Source organism: Lissotriton vulgaris, chromosome 6 (genome assembly GCF_964263255.1).
Source record: "Lissotriton vulgaris chromosome 6, aLisVul1.2, whole genome shotgun sequence".
NCBI classification, from domain to species: Eukaryota; Metazoa; Chordata; class Amphibia; order Caudata; family Salamandridae; genus Lissotriton; species Lissotriton vulgaris.
This window is the reverse complement of record NC_141694.1, coordinates 1,687,791,641-1,687,817,772: the sequence shown is the minus strand read 5'-3', so window position 1 is coordinate 1,687,817,772 and position 26,132 is coordinate 1,687,791,641. Positions and strand designations below refer to the sequence as shown.

General features: G+C 46.1%; 1 long non-coding RNA gene across 1 annotated transcript in view; it reads right to left on the bottom strand.

Annotated features, from left to right (window-relative positions):
• LOC147709320 (uncharacterized) overlaps window positions 1-26,132 on the bottom strand; it is a 138,240-nt gene that overhangs the window by 92,541 nt on the left and 19,567 nt on the right. The window contains exon 2 of the long non-coding RNA XR_015296544.1: window positions 377-473. This is a non-coding gene — a long non-coding RNA (uncharacterized LOC147709320). The remainder of the gene's footprint in view (window positions 1-376; window positions 474-26,132) is intronic.

The following is a 26,132-nucleotide window of genomic DNA, read 5'->3' as shown; positions in this document are numbered from 1 at the left end:
GTGGGAATTGTCGAAAAGCCTCCAGATTAACAAAGACTCAGGATCAATAAGACTAGAAGTAGTACAAGAGGACAACCCAAAGGACTGGACTCAATGGCTAGAGCTACTGGTGAATCTGAGTTTTATTTAAAACCTTTTAAATAAAGAGTGGCCAACTGGGCAAGCTTAGCTACTACAGACAGACTAAGTAGTAGTAGTACAGAGAGTCATCATAGTAGATAAGGGATAACAAGAATTTTGAAACAGATAGTACAGATCGAAGGATAATTGTTGGTAAAAAATAGCATTAGGAAACGGAAACAATAGTTCGGAAAAAATATGGTGCAGTAAAAGTTATGGAATAAGAATTATTCATATTAAAAACAAGAAGACTTACTAGGGCCAGCAGAATAGCCCTCGTTGGTGTCCTCCTGTTGCTGGTGTTGTGCTCCTCCCGCCGACTGCAACCCTGTCTGCCTGCCTGTCCCTGGGTGCTAAACAGGAAAGATATAAGAAAGAGACAAACATTGATGATTGGTGTGAAACAAATAAAATATTTTTAAAGAACTGTCAAAGAAACACTTATGTAAACAACAATTGCAATAACTAAATAGAGCGATCTCAACTGGTCAACAAGTAGTATCGGGGGATTCGCGGATCGACTACTTACTATTTATCAACACTAATCCAGTCTTCCATTCTGATTCCAGAATACTAACTAAGCCTAAGTACGACGTACCACCTGACCTAGCCCACCTATTCCAGGCGTGCCAATTGTACATTAGGTATGCATTTCCACTTCTTTTAGTCCTCAACAATGCATATGGTCAAATGGAGGACACATGATTACATTTTTGTGTACACCAAATTTTGGGTTGATTGATTGATGCTGATGTTCTGCTAGTGCTAAGCCTATTACCACTCATTGAACAAACTAGAAAAGGTTCTACTAAAGACTGGGGTACTAGCAGCACATGACGTAACAGAGGGAGCATCACGCATACCACTAAAAAATTACAAACTCATACAAAGTAACTAAACCTAAGTATCAATCCGCCCCTATCTCTTAGTGACAGGACAAAGTAAGGACTAGACTCACTATAGCATTACGTAACTTAATTTCTCTAAAATAAACACTTACATAATCACGCTAAGCGAGCGCAAACGCAAAGTTGCAAACAAGTAAGATTAGTAGCGCAGAAGAGCCCCTGTCTCATAACAATCACAGAAGACTTTTAAACAAAATTTACCTGTAATGTAAGCAGCAACATACAGTGAATGTCCAAGGAGAGTTCTGTCTTGGTGATTTTGTCAGTGAAGAAATTGCCAAAGTTATTGCATAGGTCTTTTGAGGCCGTAGCTAGTATGGAAGTGGGTTTGGAAGTTTGTTGCCTAATGAGATTGAAGAGTTCTTGGGCCTTTTTTTAGCATTAGCAAGGGCACTACAAAAGAAGGAAGATTTTTCGTTCATTATGTTTTTTTTATATTTTTGTCAAACTGATTTCAGTCTATTTCGTAGGATTGTAGACGGGTTTTTGCGCCAGAGTCTTTCTGCAGCTCTTAGTTCTCTTCTTTTGGAGTTTATGCCTGTGTTGAACCATGATCTTGATGGTATGTTCCTTACTCTTTTTAGTTTCAGGGGGGTTATTTGGTCCATAATGGGGGGCATGGTAGAGTTGTAGTGGGAGGTCAGTTCTGTTGTTGAGAGCTCACCTTTTTGGTTGGGGAGGAGGGAGTTTAACTTTTCCTCCAGGTTTTCAAAAGGAATCTGACTTCAATTTGGTTCCCATCGGAGGGGGGTCTTGCGTGCGGGACTGACACTGGGTCTTTTGGTTGATGTGGAAGGGAATGATTTGGTGATCAGACCAGTCAGCGGGCAAAGTGTGGTCATTTGAAACGAAATCTGATTGTGCAATAATGGCATCAAGGATTGAGCCTCTTTTGTGGGTTTTCTCAGTGCAGTGTTGGGTGAGGTTGTAGTTGATTAGGAGATCATTTAGGGTTTTGATTTGTGTGTTGTTTTTTTCATTCCAGTGTATATTGAGGTCGCCCAGAATTAAGTTGTTGGAGTCACGGAGTGAGTAGTGAGTTATCAGGTCGGAGAGGTGTTCTCCGAATGAGGCAGTGTTTCCTGGCGGATGGTAGAGGAGATAGCAGAGTAATGGATTGTTTTTGCTTGTCTTGATGGAGGCAGTGAGACATTCGAAGGAGTTGTATTCTGGGGCATCGGTTTCCGTCACAGGGATGTTGTTCTTGTTTATGATTACTATACCTCCTCCTCGTTGGTTAATTCTGTCTTTGTGGATGATTGTGAAACCAGGGGGGACAAGCATGTCCATGGTTGGGGGGGAGATCTCATTTAGCCATGTTTCAGTGATGAACATGATGTCTATGTCGTGGGTGAGGATGGTCTCAGCTAGTTCTGTGGCATGTTTGATGGCTGATCTGCAGTTAACGAGCATGCAGTTTGTGCAGCGCCGGATTTAGACTTGATAAGGCCCTAAGCTATTTGAAATATGGGGCCCTTTATAAATCCAGATATTCTATGTGACTATGTCAGTAACAAATATGATTTTCGGATACCTAGAGGGTTAAACTGAAATACAATTCAGAAGTATATTGATAGTGAAATAATAAATCTTTAACTTAAAATCATTTTTATTCATAACAAACTTAAAAATGCAAACTCTGGTAAAAAGAAACAAAAGTTCTTTTAAAAGGCACAATTTACAAAGGTTTATTATCTAATCTCTTGAAACAGGTTATAAGGATTAAGGAATTATATTAAACTAAAATATTTTCTTTCTTGCCTTTGCCAGAGCAAAGTCACTGATGACATCATCAAATGATAAACTGTGTAGTTTGTCGCTTTCTATGCACATGAGACTGAGGGAACATAATTTATCGTGCGTCATTGTTGTTCTAAATTCATTTTTTATCCACTTCAGCTGAGAAAAAGATCTTTCTCCAGAGCAATGTGCAACCATCAAACTAAGAAACAATCTCAAAATTGCTTCTACATCAGGGAATGCTGATTGGACACAATCGTTAAATATTACCCTATACAGATCCTGATGTGTCAGACTATCTTGTTCCGCTGAACCATGGGCTTGACTATGTCTAACATATTGATGAAAATGCTTGACTTCTCCTACAAGATTCATGTCCACATCTTCAGGATATGTTTAGTATAAAGCACTAACTCCTTCATGAATCTCTTCTTCTGTAGCTTCTAGTTTTGTTAAGAATGAAAACTTTTTTGCAGCATCATGGTATACTGAGGGCCTCTGTTCCATAATTAACTCTAATGCATCCATCACAGGTATAAATGTTTTGATTCTGAACATGTCTCTTGGCTCAAGGTTCTCTAAAGCATCATCTTCACCATCATTGATATGCCTGCTTCTATATCTTCTTTTCTTGTAATCAACATCAGGCAATTTTTTCTTTGCTTCTTCTTCAAAATGATCGAAAAGATCCCTGGAACCTTTAACAAAATCCGAAAGTGAAGCATACAATTTCCTACATACATCTAGACTAATTTGGGGGTCTTGCAGTGATTGACTAGTCTTGTGAAATTCATCCAGCAAGTAACTCCACAAATATAACAATACTATAAATTCAAACTCCTCTATTTTATTCAAAATGTTTATGGCTTGATTTCTTGTTTCGCCTTTCTCTGTAGTATCAATATGCAGCTGATGCAACGCAGAAATTATTCCATCATAACTATCAAGCATTGCACTTGTGGCCGTGGAATGTGCTTCCCATCTAGTCTTTGACAAAGACTTTGGAACTTTGAATAATCTTTGAAGAATGACAACAGTACTGCCCATCTATGTGTAGATGATGAAAAGAAATTATATATTTCTTGAACAATTCCAAAAAAGTTTACTGCATCTAAACAACAGTCAACTGCTGCTCTACCAACAAGATACAGGGAATGACCAGCACATGGAATATACATAGCATACTTGTTAATCTTCAATATTATTTCTTGCATACCCTTGTATTTGCCAGACATATTGGCAGCATTATCATATGACTGGCCTCAACACTTACTAAAATCTATTTTGCACTCATTTGTAAGGTAGTTGTGCACCATCTTAGCCATACTTTCCCCTGTGTGGCTACCCATCTCTAGGAAAGTTAGAAAACGTTCAATAGGGAGCCCATCATCTGGTGAAACATACCTCACAATAACAGTGAGCTGATCAATATGGGACTGGTCTGGAGTGGAATCTACAGATAAACTGAAGTACCCTGCAGTTCTTAAGTCATCCAAGATTGAGTCTCTTACTTTATGTGCCATAATTTGGATCAATTCATCACATATTGTTTTAGAAAGATAAGATGTGACACCTGATCCTTTATTCCCAAATGTTTTTATATGGCTTGCTAGAAAAGGATCAAATTTTGCTATAAGTTCGAGTAATCCAAGGAAATTGCCATTGTGAGGAGAACCAAATGTTTCGTTATCTCCTCTGAAAGGTAAACCACGCTCTGCCATAGTAATTATGACTGCCACAACTCGTTCAAGAACATTTTTCCAGTACTGCCGTTTATTATTTATCTGTTCTACTAGTTGGCAGTCAATTGTTGAGCCACGTTTTCTTGTAAGATATGTTACAGAAGCTGTTCTATGGTCTACAGAGTTTTCATGACTTTGAACTAGATAGGAGTTGCGCCAATCACAAAATCCATCCTATGATAATGGTGTAGAAGAATTTGAAAAGAGTTTGCACACGAAACAGTATACACGACAAGTTGCTGGCGAATATACTAACCATTCTCTGCAATATTTTTCACCATTAGCCCGTTTGGGATAGAACAAGCTTTTCGAGCAATATCTGTCTTGGTTAGCAAAAAGCTTCTTTGATTTTTCAAATGAGCCATTTGAGTGCTGACATTCTGACGGACCTTTTTCTACCCAGTATAAAATCTCATCTTTACTTAAAGCACCCCATACCCCAACATCATTCTGTTTGTTTTTTGATGCTGAATCTTCTGTGCTTGTACTACTCTCTGGTTTATAAATCTTAATATTTGTTGCTTCATTCGTTGAAGTAGATTCTTTACAACGAGATGTACTAGGCTCTGTATCAGGAATAGGGTGAATGACTCACTGTGGTAGAGGCTTTTGGTTCATCAGGCCCCATATCTATCTTCTTCTTTGGTAAGAAACTATCTAATTTTGTTAACTTGCTAAGCTCTTCTTCACCTCTCTGCTTCTTTTTCCTCTTTTGAGCTCCACTTTTATAACTTCTGGTTGACATCTTGCAAACTGTGGGCAGAATATTTAATATTACTATAAACATACTACATTTAAAAGTAATATAATGCATTACTTTTTTTTTCATTGAAAATTTCCTGTGATATTACCACTACTTACCAGCAAGCGATATTTTTATAATAAATAAACATGCAATGAGAAAATTAACACTATCCTCTCAAGTTTTAATATTAGTTTAATTCATTAAATTAACGAAGAAAAAAAGACAATTAACATATACATTAATACTTAATTTAATACAATCAAAACAAAATAATATGTATTTTTTAATGTGCAGTTCTTTCAAATATATATTTAATATTAACAAATTGTAAGTTTATATATTAAACTTACAATTTGTTATTATACTGACAAAAAAAATGTTAAAAATATATATGCTATAAGAGCAGGCAAGCACTTTGGATTTAACATTGGCGGCCACTGTGGTAACAGAAAGTGCCTGGCTGTAAGGACCTTTGATGTTAACCTCTGCTTCCACCATGCTTTATTCCTTAACGCAGATGTAATGCACGGTGGCATGGCAGCCGATGTTAAAATCCAAGGTACTTGCATGCACTGAGCCGCATTCACCGACTACTACGCAAAGGCAAATGAAAGCGTGGTTAAGTCAGTGAAAGCAGATTAGTGCAGGCAAGAAACTTGCATTTAACATCGGATGCCCAGTACCTAGAAGGACTTTTAATTTTAACGTTGCCTGCCCCTGCGCTCTATTACTGAACGCAGATCTAAAGCGCAGAGGCAGCCAACGTTAAAATCAAGGGGCCTTTCAGGCATTCCTTCGATTTTATCAACGCTGCTACGGCTGAGTTGGAGGCCCACTTACCTCATAACTGCCCGATTTTACAGAATCTGCAACTGCTTGATTAGGGGCCCACTTAACTCACAGCTGCTCCGGGAGGCCCAGATCAAAAACAAATGCGAAGTGCGGTTCCAGGCTGCGATGTACTGTTTCAGGCTGCAAATCGCGGTGCCAGACCGGAAATGACAGGTGGCACATGACTAAGAGGAAGAACATCACGTTCTTCAGCCCGCCCCGCCCCAGCTAAGATCACTTCAGCCAATCGGAGCAGCTGGTTTGTGTGAGGGCGGGCAAGGGCGATGATAGCTGTGAAAGACAATGAAGGATTATAAAATACAATGCTTATAAAGCCTTATATGACGTCTCAATAATTGGATAGCAGCGCAAGCTACTTTCAGAGGGTCGGCGAGCTACTACCGGTAGCTCGCGATCGACCGGTTGGAGTTGGAGACCCTGCCCTAGGCAAATAGCGCTTTGTTCTTCGAAAAGACGCACACAAAAAATTGGGTGAAGAGTATGGGACATCCCGGACGTGCAGCATTGGGACTAATAATATTTTTGGGGGGCCCCCAAGAAAGTGGAGGCCCCAAGCTATAGCTTGTGTAGCTTATACGTAAATCCTGCGCTGAGTTTGTGGAGGATCCCTCCTCCGTTATGGAGTTTTCCTTAAAGGGGGTCCTGGGGATATTGGAAAGGAAGGCTGGTGGTCTTGAGGGTCTGAGGTGAGAGCGGTCTCTTCCGAATCCAATGATGACCTGGATCTTGGATTTGGAGGGGGCAGTGGTGGATTTGTTATATGACGAGGGTAGATTCATCGCTTCACTCGGGGACATTGCGGCTCTTGCTCTTTTGGGTCTTAGTGCCTGGTTTTGGAGGGGGGTTGTGGTCTAGCTGAGCCATTTTATTGTAATGATGAAAGATGCGCAGTCAGGGTCTTGTAGATACACAAGTATATTTATTCTTAAGTTACAGGAAGATGGTAAGTTCAATAAGTGCTTCAGTAATTGCCATTAGATGTCCCTTAAGTTGCCCCACCAGGAGCAGCCTCCTGGCTGCCCAGCCATCCAGATCAACTGACACTCCACTCATACAAACACACTCCAACATTCTACATGACCTCATCACAAGCTGAGCAGGTAGGCAGAGAACTACTGAAAGGAGAGTGCAGCAGGTAAAAGGAAGACTACAACACATTTGGTCTTTTGAGGCCTTGTGTGATTGGGGTTGGAGAGTGTGGGTTTCGAAGATGGGACTTTGTTTGGCTTTTGTGGTGTGGTGAGGTTCCATAAGATTTCGGTGAGGCCCAGTATTACCGTTTGTAGCTGACTTTCCAGCAGGACAAATCGCTGGGTCGTCTCTGTGGGGAAGGGGGTGGGGGCATCCAGGGAGGTCGTTGTGGCTCTGGATCTTTTGGGTCTTTGTGTCTGGTTCCAGATGGGGGTGTTATTCTGGTTCCAGAATGGGGTGTTGGACAATCTGGGTCTGGGTGGTCTTGCATGATTGGTGTCGGGTTTGGGTCCCCCCATCCCCCCCCTCTCTGGCTTATCATCGGCCTCACAGGCCAAGGCCATTAACACCTGGCTGGCTGGAGCCTGTGACTCAGAGGCCCCCTTACGACGCATCTCCATCCGCCGGCTTAAGGACTCTAACCGATGGTTTAACGACCATCTAAAAGAACTTAAGCTGAGCGTTCGGAGGGCGGAGAGGCAGTGGAGGAAGAACTACTGCCCGTTATTAAAAACCCACTTTCTGACACTGTTGGCTGATTACAAATCAGCAATTCTAGCTGCTAAGACCGACTACTTCTCTACGAGAATAATGTCGGCCGCCAACAAACCCAGGGCTATTTTTGACATCGTAAACGACCTGGCGTTCTCAGATCGAGCCTCGCCCCAAATCCCTCCTTCCCAGCTTCTCTGCGACCAATTAAACAACTACTTCGTGGATAAGATCACCAATATCAAGGCCAATATCCCTCTACCCTCGCCTACCTTCGTCGATCCCTCCCCCCCCCCAGTTCAAAATCATCTCACTGTCATCCCTCCCCTCACTCAGGAATCCTTTCTGTCGATTCTTCCCAAAGTTAAATCTGGGTCACCGGCGGATGTCTGCCCTGCTCGCATCCTACAGCAAATCTATTCTAGCTGCCCTGATCCCCCGATTGCCTTCCTCAACAGCGCCTTGGCACAGGGTGTGGTGCCCCCGGTACTAAAAGCAGCCACCATAGTACCCCTGCTGAAGAAACCCGGCTCGGACCCTTCTATCTCGTCCAACTTTCGCCCCATCTCCCTGCTGCCCTTTCTGGGCAAGGTGATGGAACGCCATGTTACCGCGGCTCTGAGCACCCACATTGAGGCGAATGGGGGGCTGGCTTCTCGTCAGGCAGGATTCCGCCCCAGGCACTCAACAGAATCGGTCGTAGTCGCCGTCCTAGACAACCTCAGAAAGGGCATGGATGACAACAACCACCAGGCACTGGTCCTCCTCGATCTTTCCGCCGCCTTTGACACGGTGGACCATACCATCCTACTCACCCGTGTCAAGGCGGCTGGCATCGGGGGATCAGCCCTTGTCTGGCTCTCCTCCTTTCTGAGGGACCGCACCCAGGCGGTCCGTCTAGGCGACTTCACCTCCACTCCCCTCCCTGTCACTTGTGGTGTTCCCCAGGGTTCCTCTCTCTCCCCTCTTCTCTTCAACCTTTATATCTTTCCTCTCATCTTTGCTCTCCAGCAGTTGGAGGTCACCGTCTTTAACTACGCGGATGACCTCCAGCTCATCTTTGATCTGTCCCCCTCTTCTCTCTCGGTCTCCAATTTCCAGTCTACTATGACATTCATCAGGGACTGGATGAATCACAACCACCTTAAACTGAACCCTGATAAAACTGAGCTGGTTCTCACTGGTGGTTCGTCCAGTCCCTGGAACTCTCTTTTCTGGCCCCCCTCTCTTGGCCCTGCACCCTCCCCCTCCACCACTGTCAAAACACTGGGTGTAAAAATGAACAATCAGCTCACTCTTCACTCTCACATCAGCTCCGTGGTCTCCTCCTGTTTCCTCACTCTTCGAACTATCCGCTCTGTCTCCCGTTTCTTCACCCCTCAGGCCCTCAAGACCATCATGGCCGCCCTGGTAATCTCGCGTTTGGACTACGCCAACGCTCTTTTCCATGGCATCCCTGCCTATAGTTTGCGTAGACTCCAAGCCATCCAGAACCAGGCGGCCAGACTGATATTTGGCCTCCCACGTTATCACCACTCCACCCCCCTCCTAAAGAAACTCCACTGGCTCCCCGTGAAACAACGTTCCCTCTTCAAAATCGGGTGCATGGTTTTCCAGGCCCGTCAGGGCACTGCCCCTGCTTTCATCACTTCACTTATCAAACCCTACGTCCCCGCAAGAAATCTCCGGTCCTCCTCCAAGTCCCTTCTCCTGATCCCCCGTTTCTCGCGCAAAAAATGGGGTGGATCCAATTTCTCTACTCTGGCCCCTTCCTTTTGGAACTCTCTCCCTGATAACCTCCGCTCCGCAACTCAGTACCTTTCTTTCCGTGGAGACTTGAAAACTTTCCTATTTAGCCAGGCTTTCCCCGCCTAAATTTTCTCCCCGGTCTTCCTTCCCCTCAGCCACTGAACCTTCAGCGCCAAGAAACCGCAAGGTGTATGCTGCGCTTTACAAGCATTTTAAATTAGAATTAGAATTGGGTGTTGAGTGGGCTCTTGGGGATGGCTTTTGGTGTTGAAATTGTTCAAGATGTCCCTATGGGTAGTCCTGGGCGGCCTGTCAGGGGATAGGGAGTTGGACGGGCTGGAGCTGTGTATAATCGATGGGGCGCTGCGGAGCGAGGGGAAAAGGAAATCGAAAGCTTCTAGGTTGTCATTGTTGGCTTGGATCTTGACTGTGCCATTTGTGTAGATGGTCACGGATGTGTAGCCGTTGTGTGTAGGGCGGTTAGGGAGTGTGATCGTTAGTTTGGAGCTGTGGGGGGTGTTAGTTGTTTTAAATATGTGCAGATGTGATTTACGGGTAACGTTCCAAATAGCAGGTCTCGTGGTATGGAATAGGACGTCCATTTTTAACTGGCCTTTGGAGGAGCAGTGGTATATGTCCGCTAAAAGAATTTCTGGGTGATGTTTCATTAGTTTGTGTTTGAGGTTTCTTTTTGCTTTTGGTGTGAGGTTGGGTGGGAAATTGATGGAGAAGGAATTTGGGCCATAAGGTTTCAATCAATAGGGTGTGGGGTGGCGGTAGGGGGAGGTGGTGGTTGGAGACATTTTTAGAATTTGGTTTTGGGGTGTTGCCCAGAGATTGTTTTCAGTCTGTTGTTCGGAGAGTATATGATTGTAAGGAGAACGAGTAGGTACCCTTCTCTGTTGCTAGGTGGGGAAAGGGTTTAATTGCCCCTTCTGATCGTAGAAGCTCAGTCTTAGAGTATGCGGCGTGGGTTAGATGTGAAATTGAGGAGTGGATGATTGCTCTATTGCTTATCTCTTTAAGCTATGCTAGGGGTGGAGGTGTTTAGTGGGTTTTTAGGAGAGGTGATGAAGGGCGGTGGTCTGCGGGTCAGATTAGACACACAAATTCAGATTGTCTTCACAAATTTTGATTAGACCTAGGCTAACAATTATGTCCGCAAAGGGTTTGTCTTCAAAAAATCTGCGGTGTTGGAGAGTTTTCCGGTGAAGTAGAGAGATCGAGGGTGTGCTGCACCTCCTGTTTCAGCTTTCTGCGTTGATCGTTATTTCTTTAGTAGTTCAAGTTGTTCCCCACATTTGATGATGCACCATAATTACATTCAATCCACATTGGTTGCAGGTTTAATGGTGCATTGGAGAAATTAGGGGCGGGCGGCCACCATCTTAGGGATAGGCACCAGGTTGTAGTGGAATGAGGGTGTGCTGCACTCAGCTTTCAGAGTTGCTTAATTCTTTCATTAGTAGTTCAGGATTATTTCCCATATTTGGTGATCTTCCGCTCTTACATTCAGACCACATTGGTTATAATAAGTTTACCGATGCAGTGGAGACATAAGGCGTGGGTGGCCGCCATCTTAGGGACAGGCCCCGGTTAGTGGAGGAGCGTGGATATGCTGCACTTCCCGTCAGGGTTTGGAGTTGTTGGTGTCTGGCTCGGGGGAGGTGGTCCTGGGTCAGGCGGAGGTGGGTCGGGAGGGAGTTCCAGGTCTTGGCGGCGAGGTAAGAGAAGGACCTTCCCCCTGTGGTGGCTCTTCGGATGCGGGGGACGGCGGCGAGGGCGTGGCCGGTCGATCGGAGCTGGCGTTTGGGAGCGTAGAAGTTGAGGCGGCTGTTGAGGTATCCTGGGCCTTGGTTGTGCAGGGCTTTGTGTGCGTGGGTGAGGAGACGGAAGGTGATTCTCTTGTTGACTGAGAGCCAGTGCAGGTCTCTCAGGTGTCCGGAGATGTGGTTGCGACGGGGGATGTCCAGGATGAGTCGTGCTGATGCGTTCTGGATTCTTTGGAGTCTCTTCTGGAGTTTGGCGGTGGTTCCGGCGTAGAGGGAGTTGCCGTAGTCCAGTCGGCTGGTGACGAGGGCCTGGGTGACCGTCTTCCTGGTCTCGGTGGGGATCCACCGGAAGATCTTGCGTAGCATGCGTAAGATGTTGAAGCACGATGAGGAGACGGCGTTGACTTGTCTGGTCATGGAGAGGGAGGAGTCCAGGATGAAGCCCAGGTTGCGTGCGTGCGTGCGTGCGTGGGTCAAACTGCTGTGGAGTCTGCCAACTTCTCGGACCTCCCCGAGGTGTGGGCAGCCTGTATGGAGTCTAGGCGGAGGATCCACAGCGCGATTCCGGGTTGCCTGCTTGCTGATCGGATTCCAGTGAGTTAGAGTTGTTGTTCCTGAAGAGTGGGAAGGCTTCGTATACTATCATCAGAGTTGTTGTTCCTGAAGAGTGGGAAGGCTTCGTATATTATCACCAGTCACAAGGTTACCTGCACAGTGTCTGCGTAGAGAAGGTCCCAGTCATGCAAGTACCCTGAATCTTTTATTCCTGTTCGTGTCCTTCGCCTAATTCAAAAACAAGCATTTGCAATGCAATAGGTCTCGTATTAGGAAAGTTTGAGCTATTGGTATTGTAAATGACAAATTTTTTATTTAGGTTTTGTTTTTGAAAATAGCGAAATTAATAGCTTTGTCATTTACCATGCCAATAGTTATAACTTTTGCAAATGTGACACCTATAGCATTTGTAATGTAATATGTGTTGTATTTACGTGACTTACATGTATTGATATTACAAATAACAATGGTTTTTAATTTTTTTTAATAATTAATACTTAAATAAAAGTTATTGTAATTTATAATGGCAATAGCTTAAACTTTTGTAAATAACATTTGTGAAGATTATGTTCAGTGCATTTTATTGTGACGAAAATCCAAGAACATATGTCAAATATTAACATCTTTTTGTTACATTTGTAATAAAGCTTGAAACATTGAGATAACATATTTGAACCAGTTGTTGCTGAATGGTTGCACAGAGTGATGCTGTGGTGGTGCTGAGTGATGCTGTATGCTATGCTATGTTTTGTTTTGCTATCCTATGTTTTGTTTTGTTATGCAATGCTATGCTGTTTTGTTATGCTATGCTATGTTTTGTTATGCTATGCTATGCTATGTTTTGCTATGCTATGCTATGTTATGCTATGCTATGTTTTGTTATGCAATGCTATGCTTTGTTATGCTATGCTATGTTTTGCTCTGCTATGCTTTTTTATGCTATGCTATGTTTTGTTGTGTTTTATTATGCTATGCTTTGTTTTGCTATGCTATGTTTTGTTATGCTATGTTTTGTTGTGCTGCTATGCTATGCTGTGTTTTGCTATGCTATTATGTTTTGTTACGTTTTGTTCAGCCATGCTATGTTTTGTTTTGTTAAGCTATGCTGTTTTGTTGTGTTTTGTTATGCTATGTTTTGTTTTGTTAAGCTATGCTGTTTTGTTGTGTTTTGTTATGCTATGTTTTGTTATGTTATGCTATGTTTTGTTATGCTATGCTATGTTTTGTTTTGTTATGTTTTGTTATGCTATGTTTTGTTATGCTATGCTTTGTTATGCTATGCTTTGTTGTGTTTTGCTATGTTTTGTTTTGCTATGCTATGCTTTGTTATACTATTCTATGTTTTGTTTTGCTATGCTTTGTTTTGTTATGCTATGTTTTGTTATGCTATGGTATGTTTTGTTGTGTTTTGTTATGCTATGCTTTGTTATGCTATGCTATGTTTTCCTATCCTATGCTTTTTTTTGTTATGCTGTGCTATGTTTGTTATGCTATGCTGGTGAGGGTGAGTGAGGGTAAGTGAGGGTGGGTGGGTGAGGGTGGGTGAGTGAGTGAGGGTGGGTGAGTGAGGGTGGGTGAGTGAGTGAGGGTGGGTGGGTGAGGGTGGGTGGGTGAGTGAGGGTGAGTGTGTTAGAGCGAGGGTGAGGGTGAGAGGGTGAGAGGGTTGTGAGTTTGTGTATCCTATGCTTTTTTGTTATGCCATGCTATGTTTTGTTATGCTATGCTGATGAGGGTGTATGAGGGTGAGTGGGTGAGGGTGAGTGAGGGTGAGTGAGGGTGTCTGAGGGGGTGTAAGGGTGAGGGCGCCATGGGGCCAAACGGTGAACGCTGTGATTTGCAAACATCTGTAGACCTAATAGCAAATGTTCACATTAAGTATACATTGAGTGGCAGACATCATCCATCGTACTCTAAGCCTTTGCTAGTTTGCTTGGCAGTGAGATAAATAACGGTGATGGATCAAGCCCTGATCTTTGGACTGGGTAAGAGTGGTCTGTTTAACTCAGACACTCTGTTCATCACCACCCCCTTTTCTAAATCGTTTTTGGCCACTATAGGTGTGGCAGGGTATACTCAGACATGAGTCCCTTTCTCACTGCTCCATCAGGATTCAAGCAAGCCGGGCCGAAGAAGGCTGAAATGCCAGAAACCGGTCCCCGGTAGCTTGTCTCCTTTCTGGTGAAGAATTGGCTTGGTAGTTTAGTCTGCCCTGTTCCCATGATGCACTGGGCCAGGGACAGACTGATTTGCATATAGCCAGGTTCTGAGCTGGGATGGGGCAGTGAGATAAATAACGGTGATGGATCAAGCCTTGATCTTTGGACTGGGTAAGAGTGGTCTGTTTAACTCAGACACTCTGTTCATCACCACCCCCTTTTCTAAATCGTTTTTGGCCACTATAGGTGTGGCAGGGTATACTCAGACATGAGTCCCTTTCTCACTGCTCCATCAGGATTCAAGCAAGCCGAGCCGAAGAAGGCTGAAATGCCAGAAACCGGTCCCCGGTAGCTTGTCTCCTTTCTGGTGAAGAATTGGCTTGGTAGTTTAGTCTGCCCTGTTCCCATGATGCACTGGGCCAGGGACAGACTGATTTGCATATAGCCAGGTTCTGAGCTGGGATGGGGCAGTGAGATAAATAACGGTGATGGATCAAGCCCTGATCTTTGGACTGGGTAAGAGTGGTCTGTTTAACTCAGACACTCTGTTCATCACCACCCCCTTTTCTAAATCGTTTTTGGCCACTATAGGTGTGGCAGGGTATACTCAGACATGAGTCCCTTTCTCACTGCTCCATCAGGATTCAAGCAAGCCGGGCCGAAGAAGGCTGAAATGCCAGAAACCGGTCCCCGGTAGCTTGTCTCCTTTCTGGTGAAGAATTGGCTTGGTAGTTTAGTCTGCCCTGTTCCCATGATGCACTGGGCCAGGGACAGACTGATTTGCATATAGCCAGGTTCTGAGCTGGGATGGGGCAGTGAGATAAATAACGGTGATGGATCAAGCCCTGATCTTTGGACTGGGTAAGAGTGGTCTGTTTAACTCAGACACTCTGTTCATCACCACCCCCTTTTTTAAATCGTTTGCTAGTTTGCTTGGCAGCCTCTAGCAGATACATCTAAACACTTGTAGTAGGGAGGCTCGGTTCTTCCCTCCCCACAGTCACCGTGTGTGGGCAGGGTAGCCATTCCAGTGCTCTTCAAACAGCTATAACATTGCTATCGTCTTCAATGAGCACGATTACTCAATGTCCTCACAGAACAACAAAGCCCCTAACAGGAAAGGTCTACACCACGGAAGAAATAAGTAATATTGCCTTAAGTAAAACAAAAACAAGCCATTGACTATCAGTAGGAAATGCAAAGGAATCCGGCGCGTGACTTCTATGTGCAGTGTTTGCTAACAGAGCACGGCAGAGGCATGGGCAAGCGAAAACTCCATTTCGTATTCTAAAACAAGTTTTCGTATCAGGAAAAATAAACCAAGAACACAATGTGTTCTTCCCCGTGGAGGGGTTAAAATATTTCACTGCACCACTTGGAGTTACATACACATTATATAGATCCATGTATGCACTTACCGGTCTCAGAGGAGCCTCTCTCAAACGTGAATGCAAAGAACGCTGGGAGAAGCAGTGTGACAACAGTGGGCCCTTACATGAAAAAAAGTTGCAAACATTTCTTTTTAAAAAATTTACACATTTAATAAACAAAATATGGGTTTAGGAAAATAAAAAGTCAAGAAAAGGCGGGTTTAATATAATAGGGCTGCCTTAAGACGGACGTCACAGATGCATTGTTTGCGTCCGTTAGTACGTGGCTCAGATTGGGCCCAGAGAGCTGCTCTGTGTGTACTCCCATCTGATCTTAATTAACTGTGGTAAACACTGTAGTGAGGTCAACCCTTCCCCTACCCACACAAAACGAGGCACTACAAGTTGCAGAGACTGCAGCCTGTCCTTGGCATGTTTCAGAGAGAGACATACATGACGCCAGGAGAACCAGCACGGAGTGGCATTGGGCCCCAAACCTGAAGAGCTCCAAAGATTCCCACGCTATCTTACTCTCTTGAAGGGGAACAAATGGCAGAAAGAGGGCCCTGGGGCCCCGCAGAACAGAACAGGAAGCACACAATCCAGGCATCGGTCACCTTCTGGGGATATGTAAATGGCTTAGGCAAAGGCACGGGACGACGTCCTCTCAAACGGGCAATTGATTAGCACGTCCACTCTAATCTGCAGCACCGAGGCCAGTCCCAAACACAGCACAGCGGCGGCTGCATTTCAGACAAACATTATCATTTTTAAAGCGCACACTGGTAAAAACTGCATGGGACAAAGTGAACAGCAGAAAGAGCAACAGATGAGAAAACCTGCCCGCAAACTAAAACTATGCCGTGCACTTTTAGCCAACGCACTTAAAATGCATGAAGGCAACTCTTCTGAAACAAGCTGGAGGAGCGGCGGCAGTTCAGCCAAACTACATAAAATGTGCTTCTGTCATACCAGAGAGTGCTCGGAGCTAAATAGGCCGGGGCAGGAATTCCTGGAGTCAAATAGTTTGAATGTTTACAGCGTGACAGAAAAGAGCTGCATGCGCCATTGTTGACTGGCCGCCGTGTTAAAAGTGAAAGCGGGTGCCGCGCTGAAACCTAAGCGGCGCCCGGGATAGGGAGGGGGCGGGCGCCCTTGTTGACTGCTATTAATTTAAAAGGGTGCATTTTCGGAGGTCTGCACGTAATTTAAATTTAAAAAATAACCAACAGGCAAGCATAGGGTCAGATTGACAACATGCAATATTATCAAGTGTCAGAAAGACAGCTATTTCAAAAGAAAGAAAAAAAAGATAAATGTCAGCAAACAGGAAGTAGTCGAGGAAGACACAGGGCAGTGCGGCCGTGAAAGTGGATATGGTCGATGGGAAACTCTTTTTTTTAAACACTCGAGTCCAGGATTAATTTATTACGCACTGTGAAATGTTTCTGTTTAACAAGCGAATTTCACATTAACAAACCCGTTACCCTCACTATATTCCAGACATCAAACATGAATGGGGGAGGGTAGTGACTAAACAAGAAAGAAGCTTTTTGGGGCGGGACTGTGGATCCCTTTGAAGCACGGCCTCCCGGACGTGAACAGGGATGTAATTAGGGGGGAGGAGGGGGAGGAAAGTGAGGCTGAGCAACAGATGGCTTTGAAGTGGACGCGCTCGAGGCAGGGGATGGAAAGGACGGCCGTTGGAGGTGGGAGGAGAAGTATGGAGAGTGGTGCAGGCGGGGGGCGTGGAGCAAACCCTTTGAAGAGCGTTTGGCTGTCAGGGGGGCGGAGAAGCAGATTGCCTTCAAGGCAGGAGGCAGGCAGAAGGCTCGGGCAAGCTTGTGCACGAGAGCACATGCACTCGTCAAAATCCGGATCGAAAAAAGTCAGCTTTGTTGATGGGCGGCAACAGGTCTCTCTACGAGACCTAAAAACGGCTTCTTTTCTCTGAGGACGATGACCACAGTTCCTTGGACCGGTTTAGAGAACATCACGGACATGGCAACTTTTGAGAGCCATGAGATGCCCTCAAACTGGAAACTCAGCACACGTCTCCCTAGGCCGCAATATTCTGCGCTCTTTCATTCTTTCTCGAACCTCCGTTCTCCTCGCTTTTTCCACTGGTGTCTGACATCATCTGTGGGCGTCGCTTCTCCGAAAGACCGTCGACCGTCGTCCCGAGGATGGTACTGTTGGAGTACCCGGCTAGCGGGGTCTACGTACTACAAGGAGCTTGGATGGTGACAGCAGGGATGATAGCAGTGATGTACATATGAAGGTTGGGGAAGGCAACGCTAACCACAATATATCTAGTACGCGCTGTGATATAAGAAATAGTAATGCAGGCTTTGCAATTGCGTTGTCAGCACCATGCTTCAGGAAGTATTACCTCTTCTTTAAAGTAGCAAAAAGTCTGAAAAAATAAATGCTTTATTTTTCAATCTATCAGTCCATATGGATAGCTTGTACGTAGTTCAAGTCACGTTTAAACATCAGATATTTGTATTCTGGGGCTTGCAAGTTAACATTCGAAGCATTAAATATGCCACTGGTCAAAAAAGGCAGATGAATGACTGGAGGTGCTACACAAGACGTGGCACACATTATAATTGTTCCTCTATGACACATCACTGTGTGCCCCACTTTTACAACACCCAGTGTAGGCCTGGTGCACATCACCCATTGATACCTTAATGCCAAACACTCAGTGATCATATGAGCCTCATCACAGAGTTCTCATCTGTGGCACATCTCCAGTGTTTCCAAGTGGCATGTTAGAGAATGTTCTACTGAGGTGCATCACCGGTACCCCTGACACAGGCCTTCTGGTGCTCCTGTGATGCACTTCACCTTGTGCTCGGAGCGGTGCATCATTCTGTGCTCCATAGATTGGCATCACCCCCTTCCTCATGGATATGAATGACTGCTGACTTAATACCTGAGCTCTGTGCAAGGTGCTTGCATGGTTGGGGACTATGTAAATGGCTATCCGTAGGTGTGCTGGTCAGTGTGCATGTGTGCATGTTCCACGTCTGCATGTCTACCCATATTGTGAGTCAATGAGTGCATTGTACAAACCAAAAAATGTAAACATTGGTTTTGCCAGTGCTTGTTATAAAATCTTTGCTATTAATATTTTGCAAACTCATTTACAGACCTTATTGATTTGGTTGTGTGTGCTATGGGTGTACAAGTAATCAATGCAGAATAGACGCAATGAGGCAAGCTTAATTTATTTATTCCTGTATCTCGGAAGCATTGCCACACTAGGAAAGGAATTTGAATTGCACAATCTTGCGGGGAAAAAACACAGAAGTTATTGCCATAAAGCATGAGCGAACATGCTTAAGCATTTCACGCCTGAGGATAAAAGCCTGCTCCCATCCCACTTACGAGAAGCAATTGTTTCATCATCTGCTAAACTGATGGGGGTGGGGCTTGCTTTGTACGCCACTTAGAGGGTTAAGGTTACTCTTCCTTTGCACCCTGACATGCTTCAGTGATGTTATTGGTGGGCATCTCAAAGAATGTGACGTTCGCGGATGACGCATTCTCCTCAAAAAAGATTCAAAATATTTCCAATGTAGCAACGCTTAGATGGCGTCCCCTGCGTTTCACAGATTTTTATCTCATTAATAACGTCCTTTGCTTCTGAGGCTTTCATGTTCTTGTAAGGTGGATTTCACCGTGCACAGCCTGTCAAACATTATCAGGCGCTGCCTCATGTTATGCTGAGTTTATTGACGTGGAAATGCTGAATCACCGGAGACATTAATGCATCCCTCCTGGTCTGTGGTTCACCTCCCAATTACTCACATCAACTCCTGCTCATTAGTTAACCCTGACTTTAGTGCTGTAGCAACTGAGCCGAAATCCAACCTTTATTACTTTAATTGACACTAAAACCAACACCACACACTTACCAGGACAAAAAGAAGCCCAACGTAAATGTACAAACCAGCCCTATATTGCAGTAAATGAGCTAGTGTATGAAAGATTCCGACTTTCTTGAAGGGTGCCATGTGGGACCCCCTTCCTTAAAGAAAAAGATGGAAACACCGAGGTCAAGTGGTGTAATTCACGCACCTTTTTTATTTAAATATATACTAAACACACATTTTACATGAGACCAACTTCAAATGTACACAGCTCTCCCGACTTGAGGTCTTCTCACAGACCAAACACAAGATCTAGCCACAAGGGGGCCTTCAAATTATGTGCCCTTCTACATCACAGGGCTTGCTTTACCCAGGGCTCACCCATAAATGTCCAATAAAGAACTAGAGTGTTAATTGAAACGTGCAGACTGTGTCAGCATAGAGTGTCATATTGCTGGACAAGACAGCCTTAACATTCTGCACTTTCATATTGAGCATATTGTGTTTGCAGTCAACACCAGTACAAGTAACACATAGAAGACATTATTTTTCTTCCATGGGTTATTCATTAACATGTATATTGTTTTTTAGTCTGTAATACTTGTTATTAAAAGGAGAAAATAACATTATTTTATTGGCGAAAATCACATGGACGTCAATTCAGCAAAATACCAGGGATAGCAGAAGTGACAACACATGCCCTTTGACCCTATAGCCATCGTAGGATATCACATCACATATCCTTTGGCCCTGATGGCATTACACACCATGTAGCCAAGTACAATAGATGCTAGATCAATTAAATGTTTGATAAAAAATGTAACCAAAAACAGAGAAAGGAGTAGTTAAGTTGCCACTTGGACATTACACAGACAGCTGCAGAGGTCATGCATTATTTTCCCATTATTTGAGACATACATCGAGCTGTTATTATACAGACCTATTTTAACCTTTCCTACCACTGAGACATCACAAGAGCCTTTTGTAGCAAATGTACCTGCGCCAGGTGAATAACCAGCAGCAGATTTGGAAATACAACAAAGTCCTCATGCTTTCTGTGTGCATGGCTTTGCAAGTTAAGAAAGCCAAAAATCCCTGCTTTCTTATTGTGATTTAAGCTACAATCTTAAAAACTGGTAAACCACAGACAGAATTTCTAAGGCGGAATCGCGTATCTCCATAGTGGAAGATCAGCTAGGACAATTCAAAACCCAGATGTCCAGTCTACAAAGCCGCACCTTAGAACTACATCGACGCCCCGAGGATGCAGAGAATCGCTCGCGGCGAAACAACCTCCGCATTATAGGCTTTCCCGAAGGGATTGAGCAGGGGAAGACAGAGGCCTTCATTGGAGCGTGGCTCAAATCATGGATACCCGGTGACACCCTCTCCACCTGGTTCTCGATCGAACAAGCCCACCTCTCCCAGGCCCTGAAGTCCCCCTCGGTGCTCCACCTCGTCCCATTATTATCCAAATTCTTAACTTCAGGGACAGAGACACCATCCTTGAAGAAGAGCGGCTCCACTGCCCCTTCAAATTTCAGAATCAGACCATCATGCTCTTCCCCGATTATACAAAAGAAGTCCAAGCGCACAGACGTACATACTCGGAGGTCAAAATAAAAAACTCTGCAATGTCGGGCTACAGTATGGCCTGCTTTTTCCAGTCCGCCTCCAAGTTTTTTTTCAGGACAAGGCTATTTTATTTGAGTCCCCCCAAGCAGCCTGGACATGGCTTACGGAGGAACGACCCTTGGGGGCCCGACCCGCCCCCTCCTCGACTCAGCCGTCCTCCTCTCCGATACATCCTCCTCCTCCCAAACCGCAGTGGCGGCGCACCAGATCCCGAAGGAGGCACAATCGCCAAACCTCTGGCCTAAGCATCAGCAACCCACTGGATCTTCCCTGCCCCCGGGGACGCACACTCAGGCCAGTTCACTGGAACTGCTGGACCAGCGGCCCACTTCGCCCGCCTCATCCCACCCTCTTGGATCAGACTCAGACCTCTCCAGAAGCCTTCGGATGCCGAGCTCGGGAGAGAGGGCTGGAACGGTACTTGCGGGCTCCGACTGAGCCATTGCGGACTTGGCCCATGTCCAGAACTCCAAAACTTCTAACGCACTGATGACATTAGCTTATCCGCCAAAACAGAAGGGTCCGCCCATTACCCCGCTAAACGTTTTAGATTAGCCACTGTTACTGTCTATTTTGAGTTATTTGCTTTTTGTTCCTTTCTTAGGGCGACAGATGCTTCAGTTTCAGAAGTGTAGGGTGGGGGGAGTTGGGAAGGGTTGGGAGCGAGATGGAGCTACGGCTCCACAACCGGTTCAGCTCATAGTTCCACGTGAGCTACAGTTCCACGTTCTTACACAGCGTTTTATCAATGTTCTACGAATCCACCAGCAACAGCCTAAACAACATCCAGCACGGGTGCCACCCCTGACCTGGCATGAAACAATGCCCATTGGAGGGCACACACCTTCCTTAGTCCACCCCCCCCCATGCTCCACACATGCTCTAGATGACTAACACCAATAGGTCGCTACACGTTCTTTCTTGGAATGTGAATGGCATGCTAGATCATATCAAACGCACCGCCGTTCTCAAATGCGCCCATGGTCTGATATCCTCTTACTCCAAGAGACTCATCTCCTAGGTAGCCAATGCCCCTTCCTAGCCTGATATGGGTTTGATAAGGTGTGGCATTCCGGCTTCAGTCGGGGCGCCCGGGGGTTGCCATAATAACTCGGAGAGGTCTCCCTTTTACTCAAAAAAAAGATCAGAACTGATTCCCAGGGATGGTATGTGACCATCTCTGGAACTCTTGAGGGCCACACCATAAATGTTGCCTCAGTCTACGTTCCTCCCGCCACCCTTTCCACTACTCTGCACTGCCGCACTGAGATTATTTCAGCATTACTCCAGGGACAGACCATCATTGGAGGTGACTTTAATGCAGTCTTACAAACGCGACTTGACTGGTGCCCCATCTATGGCGCGACTGTCCCATGCCACCCAACTCTCGGACTGGACTGGAGCCCTCGGCCTCTGCGATGCCCAGCAGGTCTGGAACCCCTGGGAAAGACAATTTACCCATACTTCCGCGGCCCACCACACTCACTCCTGCATCGACCTGCTTCTCCTCCCTGCACTTGACTGCCACCTCGTCTCTCATATCTCAATTCTCCCTCGTGGACTGTCCGATCACTCACCCCTATCCTTATGCTTTGGGGAACCACAGAAAGACGCGCGACCAATATGGCGATTCAATGCTTGGTTTCTCCAGGAAACGCAGTTCAGAGAGGCGCTTGGGTTGGAGCTCCAACAATACTTCCAGGTAAATCATGTGACTGCCCCCTCCCCGGGCACAGTATGGGAGGCCGGGGTGGCTAAGGGATTGGTGCACTCGAAGCGGGCCGAGCAGACTGCCCGCTTGGCTCAGCTGGAAGCGCAAGCCTTGTGTAAGAGGGGGGGTTTGATAAACAGGCGTGGAGGCGGTAGTGGTGGTTTAAAGGAAGTAGGTTTATTAACAACAAGTGATGATATGATGGGAGATTGAATAGAGTCCTCAAACTTTTCTTCGTCTTCCGATGTATCCGAGGAAGTGTCAGGTGATTAAAGGGCCCCTGTGGTCTTCGGCTTGTCTTCAGGACGTGGTGGTCCTCCCCGGTGGCTCATAAGAGAAGGGAGGAATAAATGAGGGTATCGTGAGAAGGACAAATTTTAACTTAGAGAGAAGTTTTACCCTTCACCTCACCTTTAGTGCATAGAGTCAGTAGTGAATCACGAAGTGGTAAGGAAGTTCAGGATATTTGTAGAGGTTTTTAAAGTGCCTAAGGAAGGAACCTAGATAGTGTTCACCAAGACGAGTGTTCTTAAGGTCTAGGATAAATCAACCAGAGTGCTTACAATGATTCTACTTTGCACGCATCTGTAGGACTTAAAGATATGTAACCATAGAGCCCTGTTGGCGTTACAAATATGCAACCATAGAGCCTCGGGCTTATACCTAACCAATGTTTCCAGTCGAGGTCCCGTAACATGCACTGATACAAAATGCAAACCAATACCCCTTAAACAAACAAAACTCCACCCCGTGTCTTTTAGCACCCGCTACCCGTTACAGTTCCCTTGAGCCGATGTCACTCACCGACCCTGCCGTAACTCTTCCCAGAGTCACGGCCGCTCTCCAGCATCCACCGGACACCACCAGTCCTCACACCAGCTGTCTTCGTCGACGTCCTGTTCGGTGTTGGGCTGGCTCTCCTGAAGTCCCGTGTCTTCTGGCACCGGGTCCGTACCATCGGCAAGGGCTCCTGCCCCTTCTACGGGTCCTGTGTCTTCTTTCTCCGTCTCCGTCACAATATTCCTTTCTCCGTCTTCAGCGAGGACGCCCGTAGTCTCCGCCCTCGTCCCTTTGTAGCGGATTCTCATTCGCTTCGCTGTATTACATCCGGGTTGGTTCATTTCCTCATCCGGGGTACTGCTTTCGTTGTTTCCGACCTCCTGGGAAGACACAGCAAAGGAGCTTGGGTGTTGCGATTCGCGCAAGGTACGATTCACATCTACTCCGACCTCCTTCTCACACCTTGCAACTGGAAATGGCTTCTGTGGATACAGCTGACGCTCGCTCTTCTAGGCAGCTGGTGGCCCTCAGAGACGAAGTCCGTCACATCTTTTTGGAGTCACCAAAAATGTTGTGGCGCTCTTCCGTGGCACGCGTCTATGGTTGGGGGGATAAAAATGGAAGCTGCTCCGCAAATCGGTCTCCTACCCCACAGCCCACAGAATTATCCCTGAAATTCAGGACTCTGCTGGTACCCTTCACTGCACATCACGAGCCATCGCCCAAATGTTTGCTAATTACTATTCCCACCTTTACTCCGCTCAGGCTCCTGAAGCCTCCCTGTTGGCTGTGCTAGAGAGAGCAGACGTTTGTTTCCCCTGCCTTACCCAGGCGGAGTCATCTGAACTAGACCTTGCCCTTACCCCAGAGGAGATACATAATGCGATCTCTCAACTGAACTCTGGGAAGAAGCCGGGGCCCAACGGTTTCCCACTGGATTATTATGCAGCCTTTAGAGACTCCTTCGTCCCTCATCAAACTGAGCACTTCCGATATGTGGCCGAGAAGAGCTCCTTTTCCCCCCGAGACCGACTTAGCCACCATTGTCGTCATCCCGAAGACCCAGCCACCCTCCCCTTTCTGCAGGGACTACCGCCCAATTTTCCTCATAAATACCAAAATGAAACTTTTTGCAATGGCGTTGGCCCCGCGTCTTCGCCCCCTCCTCCACAAACAAATCCACCCGGACCAATGCGGCTTCATGCCGTTGCGAGGCACTCGGCACTGTATATGGCGTGTGCACCTTGCTCTGTCCCACCGCCAACACTTGTCCCCGTACCTTGCATTCTTGCTCCTTGACTTTGAAAAAGCCTTCGACACGGTTGAATGGTCATACTTGGTGGAGGTTCTCCAACTGATGGGCATTGGTCCCCTGCTCCAACACGCCGTTCATGTCCTTTACTCTAATCCAAGGGCTAGGGTCCTTATCAACGGGGCCCTCTCTGACGTGTTCCTGATCAGGAGAGGCACGCGTCAATGGTGTCCTCTCTCACCCTTGCTATTCGCATTGGCCATGGAGCCTCTGGCCTGTCTCATCCGCTCTGATGTGGTGGTCGAAGGCTGGTCCTGGGACCCCCATCACATGGATAAAATCGCTCTCTATGCGGACGATGTTCATCTTTTCATGGCCGATCCAGAGCATTCCGGCCCCGCGGCCCAGAGAAACTTCGAAGTTTTGAGAGCGTTTCCAGACTCCAACTTAATCCCGCCAATTTCACCCTTGTCCCCCTCCACATATCGAGAGCCTACTTCGAGTGGCAGTCCAGCATTCCCATCAGGAGACAGTCCTTTAAATATCTGGGGATTTCGATAGCCCTCCTACCGGAGTTGGAATGGGCTCTGAATAACACCCCCCTAATCACCAAAGCCAAAACCAATCTTAAACGCTGGCAGGCTCTGCTGCTTAATCCCCTTGGCCGTAGCGCCCTTTTTAAAATGATGATGCTCCCCCACTTCCTTTATATTCTCCAAAACATTACCCTTCACCTTCCGGGGAGTTGGTTTTGAGACTTTACTTACCAGATTCCTATGGGGGCATGGGAGATCCCACATTGCCCTGGTTCACTGCCGGATCCCGCCCTTTGACAGTGGTACGGGAGTGATGAACTTACACCTTAATTACCTTGCAACCAGACTCTTCGTAGTCCACGATTGGTATACGGGAGGCTGGTCTGACCCAGCTTATCGAACTGACCTTAGGTACATGGACTTCCCACAGCTGCATGCCTATCTCTACAGCGCTCCTATACCGCTGACACTCCCCCTGATCACTAGATCAGTCCTGGTGGCTTGGCGCTCCGCCCTCTGGCAAACCCCCTGGGATAGAAAACTTACTCAACACACACCTCTATGGCAGGGTACATGGCTCCGAGAAACGTCCTCACTCACGGGATTCTGGTCCTGGGACCACATTGGGCTCTCTCTCCTTGGTGATATTTGGGTGGGTGACCACATTCGAACCTTTGCTTAGCTACAAAGCGCCACTCCCTCTACACCTCCCAATTCTATTGATACCACCAACTCCGCCACGCACTCACGGCACATATCTCCCCCGGTACATCGATACCCGAATTCAGCCCACTAGAGGCCCAGGTACTGATGGGAAACCTGGGGCGGGAAGGGGTCTCGAGGATATATCGATCTCTAGTTAACAACACCCCTACAAACCTACGACCCCATGCGCCTGCTTCTTGGCATCTTTGACAGCTTGGACGGCTCTAGAGCAGACAAGCT